General features: G+C 33.3%; 1 pseudogene; it reads left to right on the top strand.

The window, feature by feature from the left end:
• Window positions 1-8,025: 8,025 nt before the first annotated feature.
• LOC145666173 (NADH-ubiquinone oxidoreductase chain 4 pseudogene) overlaps window positions 8,026-13,348 on the top strand; it is a 287,501-nt pseudogene continuing 282,178 nt past the window's right edge.

The following is a 13,348-nucleotide window of genomic DNA, read 5'->3' as shown; positions in this document are numbered from 1 at the left end:
CAAATAGTTTCTAAGGTTTGTCCTTCTAACAAGTTGCGGTTAATGTATGTGTTTGGTAGAAGGGAGGCTAGTAGATAACCTACAAGAACTGTAATTATGGTTACAATGAGTATTGTATGGTCATGGAAAAATGTTATTTGTTCTATTACAGGGGATGCTGCATCTTGAAGACCTAGCTGATTTCAAATGGCCATTTCTAAGGAAGATGGTTATTCTTATATTTGGGGCTTAGACCCAATGCACTTATCTGCCACCTTAGAAGTTTGTTAGTAAGGGAAGTTCTGCGTAACTATGTTCTGCAGGTGGTAGGTTCTGAAATCATTCTAGAGACGTTGTTTGTTGATCTGAAAAGATTACCGGCCGAGCTCTTGCGAAGGCTTCTCATATAATAATTACAAGTACTAAGACGGCGATGAAAGAGAGGAATGAGCCAATACTTGATACTATATTTCATGTAGTGTAGGCATCTGGATAATCTGAGTATCGACGAGGTATTCCTCTTAGACCTAAAAAATGTTGAGGGAAGAATGTAATATTTACTCCTATAAATATCACTAAGAATTGAATTTTTAATCATGTAGGGTTTATTGTTGTTCCTCTAAATAAAGGGAACCAATGAATAAGTCCTGCTATGATAGCGAATACAGCACCTATAGATAGTACATAGTGGAAGTGTGCTACTACATAATAAGTGTCGTGGAGAACAATATCTAAAGATGAGTTTGCTAGTACAACTCCTGTGAGACCTCCTACAGTAAATAAGAAAATGAAACCTAGAGTTCATAGAATTGAAGGTGAATAAGTTATTTGTGCTCCGTGAAGTGTGGCAATTCATCTAAATACTTTGATTCCTGTGGGAACAGCAATGATTATTGTAGCTGCGGTAAAGTAAGCGCGAGTGTCAACGTCTATACCGACAGTGAATATATGATGAGCTCAGACAATAAATCCTAAGAATCCAATTGCTAGTATTGCATAAATTATCCCTAAAACACCAAAAGTTTCCTTTTTACCACTTTCTTGGGTTACAATATGTGAAATTATACCGAATCCTGGGAGAATTAAAATGTAAACTTCAGGATGACCGAAGAATCAGAATAAGTGTTGGTATAGGATTGGATCTCCTCCTCCCGAAGGGTCAAAGAAGGAGGTATTAAGATTTCGGTCAGTTAAGAGTATTGTAATAGCTCCTGCTAATACGGGAAGAGATAAAAGAAGTAATACAGCAGTAATTACTACAGATCAAACAAATAATGGTATTCGTTCTAAGGTTATTCCAGGAGTTCGCATGTTAATTACAGTTGTAATAAAATTTACTGCTCCAAGAATTGAGGATACACCAGCTAGATGCAGGGAGAAAATAGAAAGATCGACAGATGCTCCAGCGTGAGCAATGGCTCTAGAAAGAGGAAGATATACAGTTCATCCAGTTCCTGCACCACTCTCTACAATTCTTCCTGTTAATAGCAGAGTTAGTGAAGGTGGAAGTAATCAGAATCTTATGTTGTTTAGGCGTGGGAATGCTATATCAGGCGCTCCTAGCATTAAAGGCACTAGTCAATTACCAAAGCCTCCAATTATAATTGGCATAACTATGAAGAAAATTATAATGAAAGCATGGGCGGTAACAATTACATTATAAATTTGATCATCGCCAATTAAACTGCCGGGTCGACCGAGTTCTGCTCGAATAAGAAGACTTAGGGATGTTCCTACTATTCCTGCCCAAGCCCCAAAAATCAAGTATATTGTACCAATGTCTTTATGGTTTGTAGAAAATAATCATCGTTGCAAGTGTGATTAAATAGGGTGGCCGAAGTATTAAGGTGGTAGATTGTAAATCTATTTATGGTTAATAAACCCCCTATTAGGTTTTATAGTCAATATTTATGATGTCGGACTGCAATTCCGGAGTAGTAGTTAATATACTAAGACCTAAAAGATCGCCTTTTATTTATAGCTTTGAAGGCCATTAGTTTTTTTTAACTTAAAGTCTTGTTTAAAGGATGTTGACAGTTAGAGGTAAAATAATTATTCCTCTTAATGAAGTAATAATGAATATTGATCTAATTGATGTTTCTTGATTTTTTTTCATTAAAGATGTTCATGTTTGGTTATGATGGTTGATAATGAAGGCAGCATAAGCAATTCGTATGTAGTAGAAAAGAGTAATTAGTGCTGTTATTACTATTAGGGTGAGAATAATAAATGATATTTGTTCAGCAGTTTTTATAATGATAATTCATTTAGGTAAAAATCCTAAGAATGGTGGAAGGCTCCCTAGAGATAAAAGGCTAGTAAAAATAGCTAATTTTGTTGTTACAATGATTTTATTAGAAAAGGTTTGGTTGATATGAAATATTTTGTTTATTGCGAAAAGAGTCACAGCTATTGCTGAGAGTAAGGCATAAAATAGAAAGTAGAGAGACCAAGAGGAGCTAGTTTTTGTCATGTTATTAGAATAATGCAGTCTATTCAGAGTATGGCTTCTATTACTTCGGGCATTCAGAAGTGAAGGGGGGCTGCACCTATTTAAAAAGTAAAGAAATAGTGATTAAGTAGTATGTAGTCTGCAGCCCTATGTAAAGTAAAATGATTGCCATTAAAAGTAGGGATCTTGCGATGGCCTGTACTAGAAAGTATTTTAGAGCAGATTCGGTGTGACGTTGATTGTTGGTCTTTGAAATCAGGGGTATGAATGATAGGAGGTTAATTTCAAGACCAATTCAAGTACCAAATCATGATGAGGAGGTTAGGGAAATAAGGGTTCCTAACACAAGTGTTGTAGAAAATAAAAGAGTTTTAGGATTAGTGAGCATTAGAAAGAGAAGAATAGTCTTCATATGCGGGGTATGAGCCCACTAGCTTATCTTAGCTTATCTTTCTACATCTTAGTGTAAGGTGCACGCTGACTTTTGATGTCAAAGGTGAAAGTTTAATTCTTTTAGATGTAATAAGAGTATATTGAAATACTTGATTTATCCTATCACGATAATCCTTTAATCAGGCATCTTATTATTTAATAATTATTTATAGCGGTATATGAGAATTTAAATAGATCAATATTGTGTTATAATAATTAAATTTAGAAAATTATATATTAATAACAATTAAAACTTGAAAATCTATTAAATCCTCTTAATTAACCTGAGATACCTGCTAAAGGTATATTAATAAGCTTAACGTATCCAGTATATGCTAGTTTTTACAGCATATGTGTAAGGAGAAAATAAATATACTTGTATAGGATACAATTTTGTTTGAGGAAAAAAAAAACAAAATTGTATCCTAGACAAGGGGGAAATAGGGTTTATTTAATACTAATTTCTATTAATTAGACTAAATACATAATTAATTATTAATTATTTTAGCGTTATAAATTAATAATAAAGTATTATCCTGGCTTTTCTTCTCTTGTTTAACTAGTTGTACATGTAACCTTTCGGGTAAGAAGTAAGTGTTACCAATCTTGAGGGTGAGTAACAAGGTATAATGGTCGCAGTACTTGGTTTTGTTTATTGATTAATGTTTGAAGCAGTTAAGGTTTAAAGAGACCCGGCGAAATTCGTGCCAGCCGCCGCGGTGAGACGAGGGGGTTGAAGGGAAGAAATTAGTGATGGTTAAATTGTAGTTATAAGTTAAATTGGAGGACTTATTTTATTTATTTTTAGGTGAAATTATTATTTAGAATAGTGAGTTCTATATTTGAGACTATGAAATTATTTTTTAAACTAGGATTAGATACCCTATTATTTTTAATGTAAAATGTAATACCTGGGTAGTAGTAGTTATGTTCTTGAAACTCAAAGGATTTGACGGTATTTTAGGCTGTTCAGAGGAATCTGTCCCGTAATCGATAATCCACGATATATTTTACTTACTGTTGTTTAGCAGTTTGTATACCGCCGTAGTTGAAGGTATTAAGGAGAGGTTAGAGACCTTCATTACCTTTATTGAGGAAGACTTCAGGTCAAGGTGCAGCTTATCAGTAAGAGGAGATGGATTACAATGGAATGTTTATACGGATTTTATTGTGAAATTATTTGAATGAAGGTGGATTTGAATGTAATGTTAGTTATGTTGCTATTATGAGTAGGGCTCTAAGATATGTACACATCGCCCGTCGCTCTCATTTGTTTAGGTGAGATAAGTCGTAACATAGTGGGTGTACCGGAAGGTGTGCCTAGATTGAATTAAAACAAAATAGAGCTTGTTAGTTGAGCTATTCGTTTACATCGAGGAGGTTTCTGTGCAATTCAGATTATTTTGATTGAAGGAGATACTTATGTTATATATATATTATATTGAGGCTAAGTGAATCAACTTTAATTTATGTTATTGTATAGGGTATAGAATTAATTTGTTGATATTATAGTTAATTAGTACCGTAAGGGAATGTTTAAATAAGTGAAATTTTTTTTGGAGGAAGAAAACATGAAATGTTGTACCTTTTGTATCAGGGGACATTAAATAATATTATTATATAATTATTTCCCGAAATGGAAAGAGCTAAAATATTATGATACTATAGGTGGCATATTATTTATAAATTTTATTTTAGTGGTGAGATGCCTTTCGGTTTCCATTATATCTGGTTGTACAAGAACTGGATTTAATTCAGTTGCGGTTAGACTTGTTGTGAGTTTAGTTCATTATAGTTTTGCTGCGATTAACAGTAAGGGGGATTTGCTCTTTACTTTTGTTTATTTATAATGTGATTTTATATTAACTGAAAGATGTGAGCTTAGAAGTAGCTATCATTTGTAATTTTGTTATAACTTGTTTGAGTTATTTATCATATTTTATTACATTTAATTTATTATTGTACTATTTGTTTTAAATTAATTAAGACAATTTATAATGGTGTTATTAGTATATTGGTGAGAATGATTAAAGGAATTCGGCAAAGGTTTCCTCCGCCTGTTTATCAAAAACATGTCCTTTTGTTAAAATAGAAGGTCTGACCTGCCCAGTGAGGTTTTAAACGGCTGCGGTATTTTGACCGTGCGAAGGTACCATAATCATTAGTCCTTTAATTGTGGGCTTGTATGAAAGGTTGGACGAGTGGAAGACTGTCTTTATTTGTAACATTGAATTTTACTTTTGAGTGAAAAGGCTTAAATAATTTAAGAGGACGATAAGACCCTGTAGATCTTTATAATTAAGTAGTAATTTTTGTATTTGGCAATGAATGAATTTGCTATTTGATTATTGCGTTGGGGCGACGAGAAGATAAATAAACTCTTCTTAATATAATTACTTTTAAGTATTTTTATGATCCTTTATTAATGATTAATAGACTAAGTTACCTCAGGGATAACAGCGTAATTTTTTTTGAGAGTTCATATCGACAAAAGAGATTGCGACCTCGATGTTGGATTAAGGTTTTGTCTAGGTGCAGAAGCTTAGTATATAGGTCTGTTCGACCTTTAAAATCTTACATGATCTGAGTTCAGATCGGCGTGAGCCAGATCGGTTTCTTTCCTTTATTTAGTAAATAGTACTTTAGTACGAAAGGACCAAGTACTAATAAAATTTATTGTTGGGGAATAAAAATAATGGGCAATTACTTTGGCAGATAAGTGCATTAGATTTAGGATCTAAGGATGGATGAGCTAGTCCAGGTAATAATGTATTATGATTATATTATAGGTGTGGTTTCTTATTTGATTTTGATTATTTGTGTTTTAATTGGGGTTGCATTTTTGACTTTATTAGAACGGAAGGTTTTAGGATACATTCAAATTCGTCGGGGGCCTAATAAGGTAGGCATTTGTGGTTTACCACAGCCTTTTGCAGATGCAATTAAGTTATTTACTAGGGAGCAAGTTTTTCCTACTATATCTAATTATTATCCTTATTATCTAGCTCCTGTTTTTAGTTTATTTCTATCTTTGTTAGTATGGTTAAGAATTCCTTATTTAAGTATTATGTTGACTTTCTCTTTAGGCTTGTTGTTTTTTTTATGCTGTACAAGTATAGGTGTGTATACTGTAATAATTGCTGGTTGATCTTCTAATTCTTCATACTCTTTGTTAGGCGGCCTTCGGGCAGTGGCACAAACTATTTCTTATGAGGTTAGTTTAGCATTAATTTTGTTATCTTTTGTATTTTTAGCTGAGAGATATGGGTTGTTGAGTTTCGGTTACTATCAGGAAGAGTTATGATTCTTATGAATTACGTTTCCTTTAGCGTTAGTTTGATTCGCTTCTTGTTTAGCTGAAACTAACCGTACTCCTTTTGATTTTGCAGAAGGGGAATCAGAACTTGTTTCTGGATTTAATATTGAATATAGAGCAGGAGGATTTGCTCTTATTTTTATGGCTGAATATGCTAGTATTTTGTTTATGAGAACTTTATTTAGTATTTTGTTTCTAGGACATGATATTTTTTCTGTTTTGTTTTTTTGTAAGGTAGTATTTATTTCTTTTGGGTTTATTTGAGTACGAGGAACATTACCTCGATTTCGGTATGATAAATTAATATATCTTGCTTGAAAGTGTTTTTTACCTTTATCTCTTAATTATCTTTTATTTTTAGGGGGCATGAAGCTTCTTTTTATTTCTTTTTTAATTTAAGTGTATTAAATTGAGAATAAGTTCTTAGAGCTTTGCTCTGTTGTATGTTTTCAAAACATATGCTTATTCTCAGCCAAAGAACTAAGTTTTATTTAATAGGAAATCTCATAAAGAGGACAGGTAAGGCACAAATAGGAAATAAGCGAAGTAGATAACTGTGAGAATTTGACCTGTTAGAATATAAGGATCTTCTACCGGCCGAGCTCCAATTCAAGTTAAAAGGATTACTGTTCGAACTATAATTCAGAATATGATTTGATTAATAGGGTAGAATTGTAGTCCTCGTATTTTTCTAGTATGGAAAAATGGTACGATTATTAAAATGAGGATGATATTACTAAAGCAATAACTCCTCCAAGCTTATTAGGAATGGAACGAAGAATAGCGTAAGCAAATAAGAAGTATCATTCTGGTTGAATATGTACTGGTGTAACTAGTGGATTGGCTGGAGTGAAGTTTTCAGGATCTCCTAATATATAGGGGTTTCAAAGGGTGAGTAATATTAAGGCTATTATTATCATTAGAAATCCAATAGTGTCCTTAGTTGAAAAATAAGGGTGGAAGGGGATTTTATCTTGATTTCTGTTAAGGCCAAGGGGGTTGTTAGATCCTGTTTGGTGAAGGAATAGGAGGTGTACTATTGATATGACGGCTACAATAAAAGGTAAGAGGAAATGAAAAGCAAAGAATCGGTTTAAAGTGGCGTTATCTACAGCAAAGCCCCCTCAAATTCATTGTACTAATATTGTTCCTAGATAAGGAATAGCTGATAATAGATTTGTAATGACTGTAGCACCTCAGAAAGATATTTGGCCTCAAGGCAGGACGTAGCCTACAAAAGCAGTTGCTATCACTAAAAGTAGAATAGCAACTCCTACTCTTTAAGTATGAAGATAAAGATAAGAACCGTAGTATATTCCTCGGCCTACGTGTAAGTAAAGGCAAATGAAGAAAAATGATGCCCCATTGGCATGTAGAGTGCGTAAAAGCCATCCAAAATTTACATCTCGGCAGATGTGAATTACTCTATTAAAGGCTAATTCAATACTTGATACATAATGTATTGCTAGAAATAGGCCTGTAGCAATTTGAATAACTAAACATAAACCGAGAAGAGAGCCAAAATTTCATCAATATGAGATGTTAATAGGAGCTGGAAGGTCTACTAGGGCGTTATTCGCAATTTTAAAAAGAGGATGATGTAAGCGGATTGGTGTTGACATATGGCTTAGAAGGCCGAAGAGGACCTTGATATAATGAAGTGATCTTTACTACTGCAATTAATGTAATAAATAGGTATGTTGCTAATATAATAGTATTCATTAAGATTGATGTTATATAAAATTTCATACCGGGGATTTCTTGGTAATTAGTCATATAATGATGAGGATCTGGTAATGAAGTTATGTTTGGTAGCAGAAGAGGATCGATAATTATTATAAGAATTATGAGCAATGGAACTAGAAAAATTAGTAGGAAAAGATTAGGTGTTAGAGTAAATATTTCATTTGATGCTAGTCTTGTAACGTAAATAAATAGAACTAATATACCTCCTAGAAAAACTAAAAAGAGAATATAAGAAAATCAAGGAGATTCTCTTATAGTTGAAATAGTTAAGCAGGTGGTAATAGTATTGACAATGAGTATTAATCCCATTGATAAGGGATGGGATATTTGAATTAGAATAAATCTTAGAACTACTAAAATTATAAGTAATATTCAGGTTATTTTAATTTCAAGAGATAGTTTATTAAAATATTAGTTTTGGGGACTAAAGATAAGTTTATACTTTCTCTTGATGCCTTTAGAATTTTATTCATTAATGGTTTACAAGACCAACGTTTTAATTAAACTATAAAAGCTTATGAAAATATTATTTATTTTGTTTTCTTGTTTTCTAATTATTTTAGGAATAGCTTGTTTTGTTATTCAACGTAAGCATTTATTGATAGTTTTATTAAGACTCGAATTTATTGTGTTGATAAGTTTTTTACTTTTGTCTTATTCTCTAGGAAGCTTGTATGTTGAAAACTATTTTTGTTTATTATTTTTAACTTTTAGTGTTTGTGAAGGTAGTTTAGGTTTATCAATTTTAGTGTCTATTGTTCGAACTCATGGAGGTGATTACTTAAATTCTTTAGTCGTATTACGATGCTAAAATATTTAATGTTTATATTGTTTTTAATACCTTTGGGCTTTAATTTTAAATTATGATGAGTTGTTCAGTTTTGTCTTATTAGTATTTGTTTTTTGTTTATATTAAGAAATAGTATAGGACTGGTTCCTTGGGAGGTAGGTTATTATTTGTGAAGAGACAGCCTGAGATATTCGTTGATTTTATTAAGTATTTGAATTGTTATTCTTATGATTATAGCTAGAGAAGGCGTACTAAGAAGTTCATTTTATACTACGAGTTTTATTAGTTTAGTTTTATTATTACTTGTATTACTTTATTTGAGATTTTCTTCTTCTAGATTATTTATGTTTTATTTATTTATTTTTTTTGAAGGCTCATTAATTCCTACATTATTTTTAATTTTGGGTTGAGGTTATCAACCTGAGCGAGTGCAGGCAGGCATATATTTGTTGTTTTATACTTTATTTGCTTCACTACCACTTGTGATCGGAATTTTTTATTTGGAATATGTTAGGGGTAGTTTATTGATAATTAATATGAGAAGTGTAATAGATCTAGGCATTACATACTATATATGGTATTTTACTTTAGTTGTTGCTTTTTTAATTAAAATACCTATATTTTTGGTTCACCTTTGATTACCTAAAGCACATGTTGAAGCACCTGTAAGTGGTTCGATAATTTTGGCGGGAGTTTTATTGAAGTTAGGGGGATATGGGCTATTACGTATTCTATATTTTATAGAAAATGTGGCTGTAAATATAAATTTAATTTGATTTGGTATTAGAGCTGTGGGTATTTGATCAGTTAGATTAGTGTGTTTACGACAGGTTGATGTAAAATCTTTAATTGCTTACTCTTCTGTTGCGCATATAGGGTTAGTATTGATAGGATTATTAACGATGGGATTATGAGGATTTAGAGGCGCTCTTACATTAATGATTGCTCACGGCCTGTGTTCTTCAGGGTTATTTTGTCTTGCAAATATTTCTTATGAACGTTTAGGGAGTCGAAGATTGTTAATCAATCGAGGAATACTAGCTGAGCAGATGTTCAGGTTCTGCGTTGATAGTTTCTCAGGCATACAAATTATCTATGTTTCATCAGAAGAAGTGCAGTCAAACAGCAAGAAATTCGAGAATTATCAATGCCAGATCATATCATAGATTTGTACCTCTGACGCAAACACAAATCAAATATTATGAATTGTCACAACCAAATGAATTTACTGATTGCAGAACTTCAGTACTTGCAGAACATAACATGTTGTCATTTGCACTAATGATACCGTAGTCTGTATTTACCACGAGAAATGGCGGATTGGGAGAATTGAAGATATCTGTCAGGACGATCTTGTTCACTTTTTCCATCCCCATGGCCCAAGGATCTCTTTTAAACTACCTACGAATGACAAGGTGTGGGTGCCAATCACTAAGGTTCTCCGGAAATTCTCACTCACAGAGTTCACAACTCCTACAGGTCGTACTTTCAATATCAGTGCCACACTCAGTACATAAATTAGTCAACTGTTTACCTCACTGATGTCTTAACAGCAGCGCTATAGGTAGAACAGACATAATAGACGCATTTCGTTTTTTAGGTACAATATATGATTCATAAATTGTGCACACTTTATCCATTTAACATTACTGTCGTGTTATTTTTACTTTTGCTACAAAGTTCCACGCCTCATGGCGCTTCATGATATTAAGTCCCAGTAAAGAAAGAACTTATAATGCGGAAACAAATCAAGTCTCAGTGATGCAATTTTAGCCACGTGTTACTGCAAATGACAACAAATTTAGTCTCTTTTGTGCAAATTTAAGACTTTTCACTTGTGTCCTTCCTGAGATATTTGATGGTGAAAATACACTATTTTCGAAAATTCGTAATGTTTAAAAATTTCCAAAAAATCAAGTATATAGTTCTTAAATCTGAAACTTGGTTGGGGCATTGTGTATCATCTTGTCTCTATGTAGACAAAAAATTGAAGGTGAGTCTCATTCATTTCGTTTCAAAATGTACATTCCAAAACGGCCATTTTTAGGTTTCCAACCTCAATGTTCAGAGCATTTGTTCTCGACGTTCTAAAGTACGTCTCAATGTGCACAGAACACATAAAATTGTCCATTCCATTATCTTTCATATGGATTTGGTTTGAACTCATTATCTTTAAAACCTAAAAGGTTACAGCGTTTAACGGAATCCTCTGAAAAGTTCAAAATAAGCTCCGGCGCCTATACAAAATGGCCGCTACGACAAAATCTGTGCGGCTAAAAAAAAATGAATACCCGTTTTCAACTCCCAGTATATGGTACAAACTTAGTAGTTTTGGCGAAGTTTGTGCTCAAAAGTAGGAGACGTATTAGAACAATGGATTGCCGACAAACACCCTTTATAAACGTATGAGATGCTTTTTATGTAGCTGTCTCGTAATTTTATCATTGTGTCAATTAAGGAAGTAAGAAAATTGTCAATTTAATGTGACATATGGATGTTGCACAATACTTTAACCTTAGGAGGTGAGAAAGACACGTCAAATAAATTTTAGAAACATGAGAAACTCTGGATAAAGAACAATTGTTAAAAGACATTGCCTGTTTAAGATAGAGGGCGTAGGAGGGATAGAACCCTTTCATAGGGAGTAACGAAAGGAACATAGACACAGGTGTACTGTAATTTTGGGTGGTCCAGTTTTTGGAGGTGGAGGGCGAAGTGTACTGCCCATGGAATAAAAGACCATGTTTAAGGGGAGTGTGACTTCTACCGCATGGAAACTGAAAAATATGCGAAAAAAAAAGAAATAGGAATCATTATTCTAAGGACAAAGATTTTAAGAATGAGATAGTTACGTGTCACTTTTTAAAAGTTAATGTATTGTTCCCGGGCTTGTCAAAAAAGAATTTGTTCCTTGCCAGGAAAATATTTACTTCCGTTTGACATATATATGGAATACTTTCCTCTCTAATAAAAAGGTTTGATTCTAATTCTGTTCCCGATTTTTTCTATTGGTAAAAAGCAAGTTATTACAAAAAAGAACGCGGTACTAGTACGCGCAGAAGAAGAGAAATAAGGTCAGAAGTATAGACTACCGAAGATTTATAACGAAGTCCAGGCTGAAAAGCAAAATAAACCAGAGAGATTATAATTGCCTGGGATCCTGGTTCATCTTTTTAAACTCTTTCCTTCTTCTTATGAATATATTATAAGCAACGTTTCAGTACCGTTAAGCGCTTTGATACTGTGAAATATGGATTCAACAAGATATTCTCTTAGAGGAACGTGATAAAGTTCTGTCACAGATACATGGATTATCTTCAGATTAGTGCACATATCTCACAGGGTGCTTACATGTAACAAGCATAATGAAAATAGTCAGTTGTATAAGTCAGCTAGATTAAATATTTAATCCAGGGCCGTGTTTCTTTAACAAAGGAGAAAACATCTGCTAGCATTTCCTTTAAAAGAAGCAAGTCATACTCTCTATAGATCAGGTCATGGACAACAAAAAACTGTTTAGTTATTCTTTCCGTTATACGTAGATATTATAATTAACATTGATATTCCTTTTTATGAGTAGATTTTATAACAACTACAAAGAACTACAGACGAGTCTGTCACCAAGAAAGAGCCAAATTACACTACTTCGTAAAATATGGCATGATACATATTACATGTATACACACAAATTAATTATTAGTCATAGAAATGGCTATCTAAAGATTTATTGTGCAATAAAAATATCTAGGTTGGTTATCTTTAAGTTTTACATCCTACGATTATGTCGGTTAGGCTAAAGGAGACGGTGATGATGAGAAACGAATGAAATGGTGGAATGAAGAAAGTGGGAGGAAAATGGAGAACTCCGAGAAAATCCACGCACACGGTGTTTGTCCACCACAAAGTCTAAAGTCTTTCCAGCCTTAGAACAAATTAGACGTAAACAAAGCGAAATGTATTGCTCCGTGGCTCACACGTGCTTCGGCAGCGAGATACGTGAACAGCAATATCGTCTGCTAGCTTACTCTCGTCGCATAATTTTCAAATTGTAAGGCTACAGTTGGTTGGTAAATAATTAACGCACTTACACTGATTACTGATGTGTTGGAAATATGTATTTTCTTAAATCGTTATATAAACGAGATTGCCTCTGTTACTGTTGTTCTTTCTTTGTGTTTTATAACACGAGACGAAGATAAATCATTGACACTCATCGTCGACATGAAACTCTGCATTCTACAATTTCAAATGAGCGGCGTTGGCGCGCGAATACTTACGCATGCGCAGTAAAAACTATATGTCCAAGTACGGTTGAAGTTGAAATAAAGCTACACCTGTTGTTAAATATTATATATATTGCGTTTATTATCACGAAGTGCAGGAAATATTCAGATATCTTTATTTAAATTATTATTTTAGTAGGAATTATATTGCGGTAGGATACTAGTGAAGTGAGACCAACAACCAATCACTGGCCATCGACCCACTGGTAGTCAGGTGGGTTTGTTTACATCTACTTTTTTCTAAGGCTGGAAAGAGATTACTTGGCGAAAGCTGGCATCGTACCAGGGACACCACCCACCAGAGATGAACTCTAGGTTGGTTATCATCGGTTCCTTAGAAATACCAAAAA

This window comes from Thermobia domestica, chromosome 12 (genome assembly GCF_964235325.1).
Source record: "Thermobia domestica chromosome 12, izTheDome1.hap1.1, whole genome shotgun sequence".
Classification (NCBI taxonomy): Eukaryota; Metazoa; Arthropoda; class Insecta; order Zygentoma; family Lepismatidae; genus Thermobia; species Thermobia domestica.
Note: the sequence above shows the minus strand (reverse complement) of the source record. Positions and strands in the feature narration are given on the sequence as shown.